General features: G+C 43.4%; 1 long non-coding RNA gene across 1 annotated transcript in view; it reads right to left on the bottom strand.

Annotated features, from left to right (window-relative positions):
• Nucleotides 1–273, bottom strand: part of LOC104861209 — a 5,553-nt gene extending 5,280 nt beyond the window's left edge. The window contains exon 1 of the long non-coding RNA XR_779932.1: nucleotides 177–273. This is a non-coding gene — a long non-coding RNA (uncharacterized LOC104861209). The remainder of the gene's footprint in view (nucleotides 1–176) is intronic.
• Nucleotides 274–8,736: the final 8,463 nt, after the last annotated feature.

The following is an 8,736-nucleotide window of genomic DNA, read 5'->3' as shown; positions in this document are numbered from 1 at the left end:
AAAATCATCCTTTTTGTTGTCAGTATTAAAAAAAAAAAAAAAAAAAGCCCAAATGACAATTTCCAAAACTGGAGGGGAAGATGGAAACAGTTGAGGATATTTTAAAAATGGAATTTCTTGCTGAGACATACTGTCAAATTTTTCATTATACCCATTTCGAGGCAGGCATTTATTACCTTTCCAGTGACTATATATCTCCTGTAGTGTTCTTACTGTGGTTCGCCTCTTAATTACCAGTAGAATTTGCATTTAAACGGAGTTAGAGCCATTTACTCCTCGGCTTCCCATGGTTGTTTCCATGGTAACAAGGGGTCGGGTAGCTGACGTGGCTGTTACCTGGCTTCTGTCCTGGAAGCATCTCAGGAGCCGGTAACCCCTTCTCTTATGCTTCACCTAGGACACTGAGCCAAAGCATCAAAGGATCCACTGACCCCTGTCGTATTTCTCTGGAACTACACTCAGCAGGCGGGAGTCCCTTTCTCTGCGGAGCTCTTCAGGAAGCACCTGGGGTTGGTTTCTCCTCCAAGATGGATCCACAGCCACAGGTACTCTAGCTGCATTGGGTCTGGTGTCCAGTTCTCTCTAGAATCTGAGCCCAGGTGCCTCCGTGTCTGCAAAGCATGAGTGATTACTTGCGGTGGGGAACCAACTGACCCCTCTTCTGCTGTCGGCAGTCAAGTTTCCCAGATCAAGATTCCCAGGAGTTGGCCACAATGATGCAAACTGTAACCAACCAGCAACCAAAATACCTGGAATCGTGGAATCCAGGCCCAGCTCTGCAGTCTGGGACAGAGCTGGTTCCACTCCAGAATGCTAAGTGAAAGAGAAAGGAAGGTGTGTTTGTACCAGGCAGTTCTAGATCCCTTCAGCACTGAAAGCCAATGGTGCCAAGGTTTCCACAAAGAGAAATGGATTAAGAACAAGTAAAAGTGCCAAAAACAATTCTAGATAAATGAAGATTGCTTGGTCTTGCACAAGCCACCAGGGAAGGTGTGCAGACTCCTGACACATCTCATGGTGTGGCTGGGACTTGTGAAGCAGGAGGTGACAAGGAATCTATAGAGCTCTGTGTGCCTCCCGCCCCCCAGGAGGGGTTCTCTGAACTAGGTCAGCAGACGCAGTGCTGACACCTTCAAAGACAAGCGCTCCACCCCTTGTCCTTCTCCTAATTTTCTCTATCATCCATTCCCTGGGATTGGACTAAGGACAGGTACACATCTCTGTCTGCAGTGTGGCTTGTTGTATACCATTTCAGGGAAGAAGAAGCAATTCACGTGTCAGTTAAGAAACTCCCCAATCACATGACAGTCTTAAGTGGCCCAAGTCTGGAATTCTAACTAGGTTTGCTTGATTTTCCTGACAGTCAACTTTCCAATGCAACCTCATTCTCCAGAAGGTAAAAGTAGGAAAATGTCAGTCATCATGTCTTAATATTGACTAAAGTCCTTGAAAAAATCTTCTCTGTTGGATAAGGACACTCCGTCTAGTTTGACCTGAAGAGTAGTGATGGTTGAGCATATAATTATGTTGCTTTTTAAGGTACAGGTTTGCTGTCTCCTGCTGGTTGGGTATAGTGTACTTGCTTCAAATATTTCCTTTGCAAATTAATCTGTAGCTCAGTCTGGATATTCTTGGCACATAGGGGCATTCCAAATCCCTCCAGTCCAATTCTTCAGTGGGTTTCTGGATGAACCCTGGGGAGGGATTGAACCCCTTGCATATGGGATGCCTTTTTTTATTGGGTTCAAAATGGAGCACGCCATGACATGTACCTGTCTTCTCAGGCCTGCTAGGCAGTTATACTGAAGAAACTAATTTCATGACTGGGATTTAGAAAATGAACTGCTTGCAAGAACCATTTCAGCCAATGGCTGTAGAGGGAAAGTTTGGGGAGCCCAGGGCCCAGTGGGAACAGAGATAGTGAGTCCCACCTCTACCATTGCCAAGATTGGGTTCAATGGAGCACGCCATGACATGTACCTGTCTTCTCAGGCCTGCTAGGCAGTTATACTGAAGAAACTAATTTCATGACTGGGATTTAGAAAATGAACTGCTTGCAAGAACCATTTCAGCCAATGGCTGTAGAGGGAAAGTTTGGGGAGCCCAGGGCCCAGTGGGAACAGAGATAGTGAGTCCCACCTCTACCATTGCCAATCTCAATTCTTATGTCTGTGTGTAACTACTTGAATATAAGACTTCACTGGGGTTTTCTGCTTCCTGAGATTTGGGCTTCATTGTTCATGTGCCTGACTATAATGGCTTCCATCTCAATTGCTGATCTATGGGTATTCACAAACAGTATAACTTCATTGAAGACTGGCTGTGAACAGGCTGTAGCGTCGTGTAGTCTGTTTAGTTTTATCTCATAGAGTCAATTAGCATTGTAGTCTCTGTGGGTGTATAGCTCAAGTCCCAGGATGGGGGTGAACTGATATGATTCATATCTTCAAGATATAAATGAATAACTTCCCAGCTAGCAGTGGAGGATTCCCATGGCCTTTCACAGATACAGTAAATTCCATATTAGGGTTTATCTCTTATAATTGCTAATATCTGAATACAGTTACTTTGTTAATTTTTCCTTTTTTATTGCAATTATGGGAACTCCAACTCAACATATCTTTTAAAGATAGAAGGGAAGCAATTTATTGCTAGTGTAACTGAAAGTGCCAGAGAAGGGGTGACTCTTAGGATGGCTGTGTACACTATTTAGTGGTACCAATGCCTCCGTGCCCATCAGATCTGCTTCCCCTGGCATCACTGCCTATGAAGCCCAACCAACACTGGAAGTGGCAAGATGGTGGCTATACTTTCAAGATTACAGAGCTTACAGGATGACCTTTGGTGTGCTTTATTTTCATCCTCAGATTCATCAAAAATGGACTCCAAACTTCTGAAAAACAAGTACAGACTTAACATGTAGAGATCTTTGTTCTTGTCATTATTTATTAAATTATGCAGTCTAACAATGATTGATGAAGCATTTATATTGTGTTAGGTGTAAGTAATCTAGAGATGATTTAAAGCATAGTAGAGCCTCAGTATCTACAGGAGATTGATCCAGGGACCCTTCCCTTCTCCAGGATACTGAAATCTGTGGATTGGAAAACCTGTAGATGCTTAGGTCTATTTAATAAAATGGGCTCATATTTGCATGTAATCTATGTACATTCTCTTGAATAATTTAAATCATATTTGGATTACCTTTAATACCTAATATAATATATACTATGTAAGTAGTTGTTATACTATATTGTTTGGGGAATGAATGATAAGAAAGCAACTTCTATACATATTTATTACAACACATTTTTTCCCAAATATATTTGATCTGCTCTTGATTGAATCAGCAGAGGTGTAACCTACCGACACTGAGGGCCACTGTCTGTGAGAGAATACACATAGGTCATATGCAAATACCATACCATTTTATATAGGTGACTTGAGCATCCCCGGATTTTGTATGTCAGGGATGAAAGCTACTAAAAACAATGGCTCTTACATACCAAGGGATAACTGTATCTTCCTCCAGGAAGCAACAGAAAGGAAAGTTCTCTTTATCACAGAAAGTTGTTTGTGCTACCCAACATGGCCTGTATGTACACACTTGACTCAATCATCTTGGCTAGAGATGGAGAACAGTAATTGGGTTAGTCTTGATCTTTCTGTCTGTCTGACTTCTGTATACAGTCTGGGAATGGACCCACTTGAACTACATGGACAGAAACATCGGAATACTACAACAAGAGCTATGACTTGTTTGTATTTTAGGTCTTTCTTTCCTCATTACATGCATAAGCAGCTATTTTTACTCTAGCAATAAGGTGTATCAGTCAGCTTCATGCTATTGAAAAGAAGTACCTGAAATAGACTACTTAGGAAGCAAAGAGCAGTTTGTCTAAACTCATGGTTCTGGAAGTTCAAGTCCAACATAGGAAGCCCATGCAGAGGGCATCTATCATCACAGGAGCATGTGTCTGAGTGGACACTTACATCTTGAGTCAGGATGCAGAGAGACTGAATCCTACAACCTCTTTCCAGGGCCTGCCCCCAATTACATAAAGACATCTCATTAGGACAAGCTTCCTAAAGCACCTTCCAATGGTATCTCCCTGGGGACGAAGACTTTGGCACATAGACCTTTGGGAAACACTATCTATATTAGCACAGCAAATAAGGAAACGGAGGCTAAGTGTAGTATGATTGCCATAATACATAGCTTAATAGATTATGCCTGTAGCCTGTCTGACTCTAAACTGTAGGTTCCTATTCTAAATTCCTGTGCTTGGTTTTCTTTCTGGCTACATTGTGTGGAAATTGGAGTCAGAAATCTTTGAAGTTTGCTTCTTCAAAGCACAGTAATGTTAATATTCTCAAGCTGGCATAATAATGATGATAATTCCTTTAATTGGTATTATACTGGCCTGATTGATAACTACGTTCCTTTTTATTATTTTCTCACTTGTTGGTGATTTAAGTAAGGCAAGATGGGTGTTCCCATTTCTTTGAAGCTAAAATAGGTGAAGACGATTTCCATGACATTATCATCTGAATGTTTGCCAAACCCCCCACATTATTATTTGAAGTCCTAAAACTTCGTGTGACCATATTTGGAAACAAAACCTAGCTACAGGCAAATGAGGTCACAAAGATGTTGCCCTGATGCATGGAAATAATGTCTTCAGAAGAATAGCTGGAGAATTCACATGTGCTTTCTAATTCTCCCCCTATATCAGGAGAAGGCACAGCAAGAAAGCCCAGCTTGTAAGGAAGGAGGGGAGCCCTCCTAGAAAGGTCTGCTGAACCTTAGTCTGGCTGTTTTGGCCTTCAGAACTGTGGGGAAATAAACTGTTATTTAAATCACCCTGTTTATGCTATGTCCTTATATCTGGCCAAGGTCAGTGACATACATCGTCATGTGCTTAGTGACAGGGAAACTGGGTTTAGAAATTGGGTTCTTATCCCTTCTGAATCCTTTCAACCTCTTCCAATACTTTGTTTTCATGTATTTCTTTCTTTTTTCCAAAGCAAGACCCCCTAAGGAGGAGAATGAAACCCCAAGTATCTATATAACAGAATTCTTTATTGGTTCTGATGGAAAAAAGTCATGGGAAATTGTCTTGAATAGGAGTAAGGAGAGGAACACTGATCAAGCTGTCTTAGCTGAGAAACTGCATTTGCTATCACGGCGAGAACTCCATGCCCCACCAGACATCTTTATTGGTTCTAATTTGTTTTGGTTTATGAAGAATTTCTGCCCTACTAGAGGAAAAAGACCTCAGCTTCCCCTTGTTCAAGGAACAAGGGATGTCTCTCTTTGTATCTCCCTTATGGTGCACAGCCTAGGGGAAGCATGTGCCAGTACAATGAATCTGATTGGCAGTATCTGCAATACGCAAGGTCACTGATGTCCAGTTGGGTGCATCCTCCCAAGAGCAGGCTCCTTGGGGAAGTAGCCCTGGGACAAATTCTGAAGGAATTTGAGAACAATACTAAAATAGACTGAAAGGTGGTCTGCCTTTGATTACCAACATGCTCTGGTAGGTAGTTCTGAACCTAAAGTCAGTGACAAATCCCATCTTCCCATAGAAGTAAACATTGCTAATGCAACTGCACATTTTATATACTTGTGCAAGCTGTCAGAGTAGAGGCAGAGGCAGGGGAATTTGGAGAGACAGGTCTGATGAAGAGAATTTACTGAAGCTAAAACCCTGCCTGTTCCTACCTGCTAGCCTTGCCCGGCCTGCTGATGTTCTGGAGGAGCAACTCAGCAGGGGACTTTTGACTGATCTATAATTGAAAACTGCCTGAGCTCCTTTGGGGTGTTTGCTTCTCCCAAGTAACTCCTAGCCCAAATGAGCTGAGCTCAGCAGTGGGAACCCCAGGGGCAGCCTAATGACCCACACTGTAAATGAAATTATTACCACTGCCCCACTGGGGACAGAGAGAGAGAGAGAGAGAGAGACACACACACACACACACACACACACACACACACACACACGCCGAGTTAGGCACTGGGGTAGCTGGTGGGGATGCAGAAGGCTGTATCTCTGGGGGAGCCCGAAGTTGTGAGTTCCCTACTGGCCACTTAGCACCTTCTGAACAAACCATGCCTTTGGCTCTTTGTCCTTTGCCTTTCACACCTGTCTGTCCTTACTTGAGTCAGTACTTAAGAGCCCAACGGATTCACTTTCACTGAAGTGCTAACTTGCTGAGAAAAGGAAACAGAGAGCAGGGCTGAAGGTTGCAGGAAGAACATCTCTGGCCCTTTGGTCCTTGATGTGCATACCTGGGCCTGTCTGTTCTCTATAGACTTTTATTCACACAAAATAGCCTCAGTTCCAGATCCTGTGGCAGAGGCCTACCCTCTTTTGCTGTGTGCCCAGTGGCCGGAGCACAGCATTTCAGACACCAAAATTGTGTCTGTGATGCTATAAACATTGGTGCACATATGTCATTGTGGTATGATTCTTTTAAATAAACTCAATAAGAAATTTAAAAAAATGTGTCTGTGAGGGCAGAGGGCCCAGCCTTGGGCAGGTGGGGAGATGGTTGCCTAGAGGTGAGGTACAGAGGCAGATATCTGGGGGGGGGTCATATAAAGCCTGCTGGCTGGGCCTCCCTATTTCTTTCTCTGACCTTGAGCTGTCATTGTTCTGAGCTTTAGGCATCATCTCTGCAGGGCATCTGTAGTGAATCATCTGTGGGCCTCTTTGATCTAGGACAGAATGTTTCCTGAAATACTTGTCAGTACCTGAATATCAACGGGTATCAAGACAGGGTCTGAGAGAAAGCCCTGGACGAATCTGAATTGAAGCAGGGCCATTTTCCCTGGGACAGGGCACAGTCTCTAAGGTTGTGTAGATGGAACACCTCTGTGGATGGGTTTGCCTTCACTTTTGTGACCCATGTGTCAGCAGCTGTGTGGGGTGTCTGCTGTGGCTCTGGACATCTGAAATGAGTGTTTCCTGGGCTGTTGAGCCCTCTGCCCAGGTATCTGCTGGGGTATACAGTTGCCTCTGTGATTTAAGTGTATGTCTCTTACAGAACATCTGCATATACCCTCTTTAGGGTTTATTTCCATCTTTTGGTGGTTAGAAGGCCCTAAAATCAATGTACCCATGTGATTGACTTCCTTCAAGGCCTCTGTCCTTGGCTGGATGGTGGCCACTCCTTCATGGTGTCTTGCTTTGTGCTCACACATGCCTGGTGTATTTCTGTGGGTTCAAATCTTCTCTTCTTAAAAGGATGCACATTCACATTCCAAGTGATGGGGTTAGGACATCGATAATGGACTTTGGGAAATGAGAGCACATAACTAAATTATTTCCACGTTCCAGCAATTTGAGTGAAAATATTTTCTCTCTTGTTTGAGATTTTTGATGATCTAACTTTTAAACAATTGCACTAGTCACGGCTGAGTTTTTATTGCTTATTTTAAAAATAAACATTACAGCTAATAACATTGACATCAATTTAAAGAAACACCAGTTTTACAATTGGCCCCTGGCACATAGACTTGGCTATGCACTGTCATGTCGAGAACTCATTTCTGGCCCAGTGGATGTGCTCTGCTGTTGAGGTACTCCAGGTGCCTGTATTTAAATGGGAGATTAGAAGGTAATGGAAAGTTTGAAACAAGCAAACAGACCTTAAGTGGCTTCCATTGGGGTTTGCACTTAAATTTTACATTAGTGAAACAAACAGTTATTTTATACTTATCTTCAAAACTTCACAATGAATTGAAATCCAGGACAAGATTTTCCCTTGTGTTTTTATTTTCTTGTGTTTTTATATCTGGCCATTATTATTACCATGATTAATGCTGAAAATAACTTTTTTATATAGAAGAGGAGAATGTTAAAAAAAAAGCCATTGCATGATGATCTATAGTTACAGGGAAATAGTCGACATTGGAGATCTAGAGGGACAGTAGGGGAGTGGAGAATTGAGGTGAATACAGATGAAGGCACAGACAGCCAATAGCCAGAATCAAGGCAGGACACTTTGGATTCCATTGACTGGGTGGCACCACACACACACACACACACACACACACACACACACAGAGCCCAGGAGTCCACACTGAGACTTTGGGCCAGTGTCTGGCGTGCAGCCTCAAGGACCACTGCTACCTGGGCACTCTGAACTCCCTTTTGTTCCTGAATGCTGCCAAATATTCCCTAAACCTCTGCCAGCAGCTTCACGGTGTGCTACCAAACGCAGGTCACACAATTGGAAAGAGGAGAGGTCTTTGCTTCGGGGAGTGCAGTCAGTAGTCCTTAGGAGAGTCAGAAATGTAAACCCACACAATGCACTTGCTGCCAAAATTTCACCCCCTGGAAGAGAGGAGGGACTGTGTGTGATTCTGACAGAGCAGCTATCACCCAGAGGGCATTCTACACTTGGAGATCAAGGACCTAGCCCAGAGCCATGCTATGGCATCCAAACAAGTCCCATATGTGATGGGCCAAGGCCAGAAATCCAGAAGTTCGGATAGAGAATCGGACTAGATTGTCTAGGGAGGTGCTGGAGGGACTGGGCAGTCAAGATTCACCTTGTGTGGCTGTGTGTGGTGGTGCACAACTGTAATTCCAGAACTCTGGGGGAGTGAGGCAGGAGTGCATGTTCCAGCCCAATCTGGCCAATTAGCGGAACTGTCTGAAAAATAAATAATAAAATAATAAAAGGGTTAGGGATGGAGCTCAGTGGAAAGATTTGGGGTTCAATCCT

The sequence above is a fragment of the Fukomys damarensis genome, unplaced genomic scaffold (genome assembly GCF_012274545.1).
Source record: "Fukomys damarensis isolate Sample0158 unplaced genomic scaffold, DMR_v1.0_HiC HiC_scaffold_1, whole genome shotgun sequence".
In the NCBI taxonomy this organism is placed as follows: Eukaryota; Metazoa; Chordata; class Mammalia; order Rodentia; family Bathyergidae; genus Fukomys; species Fukomys damarensis.
This window is presented reverse-complemented; position numbering and strand designations above follow the sequence as displayed.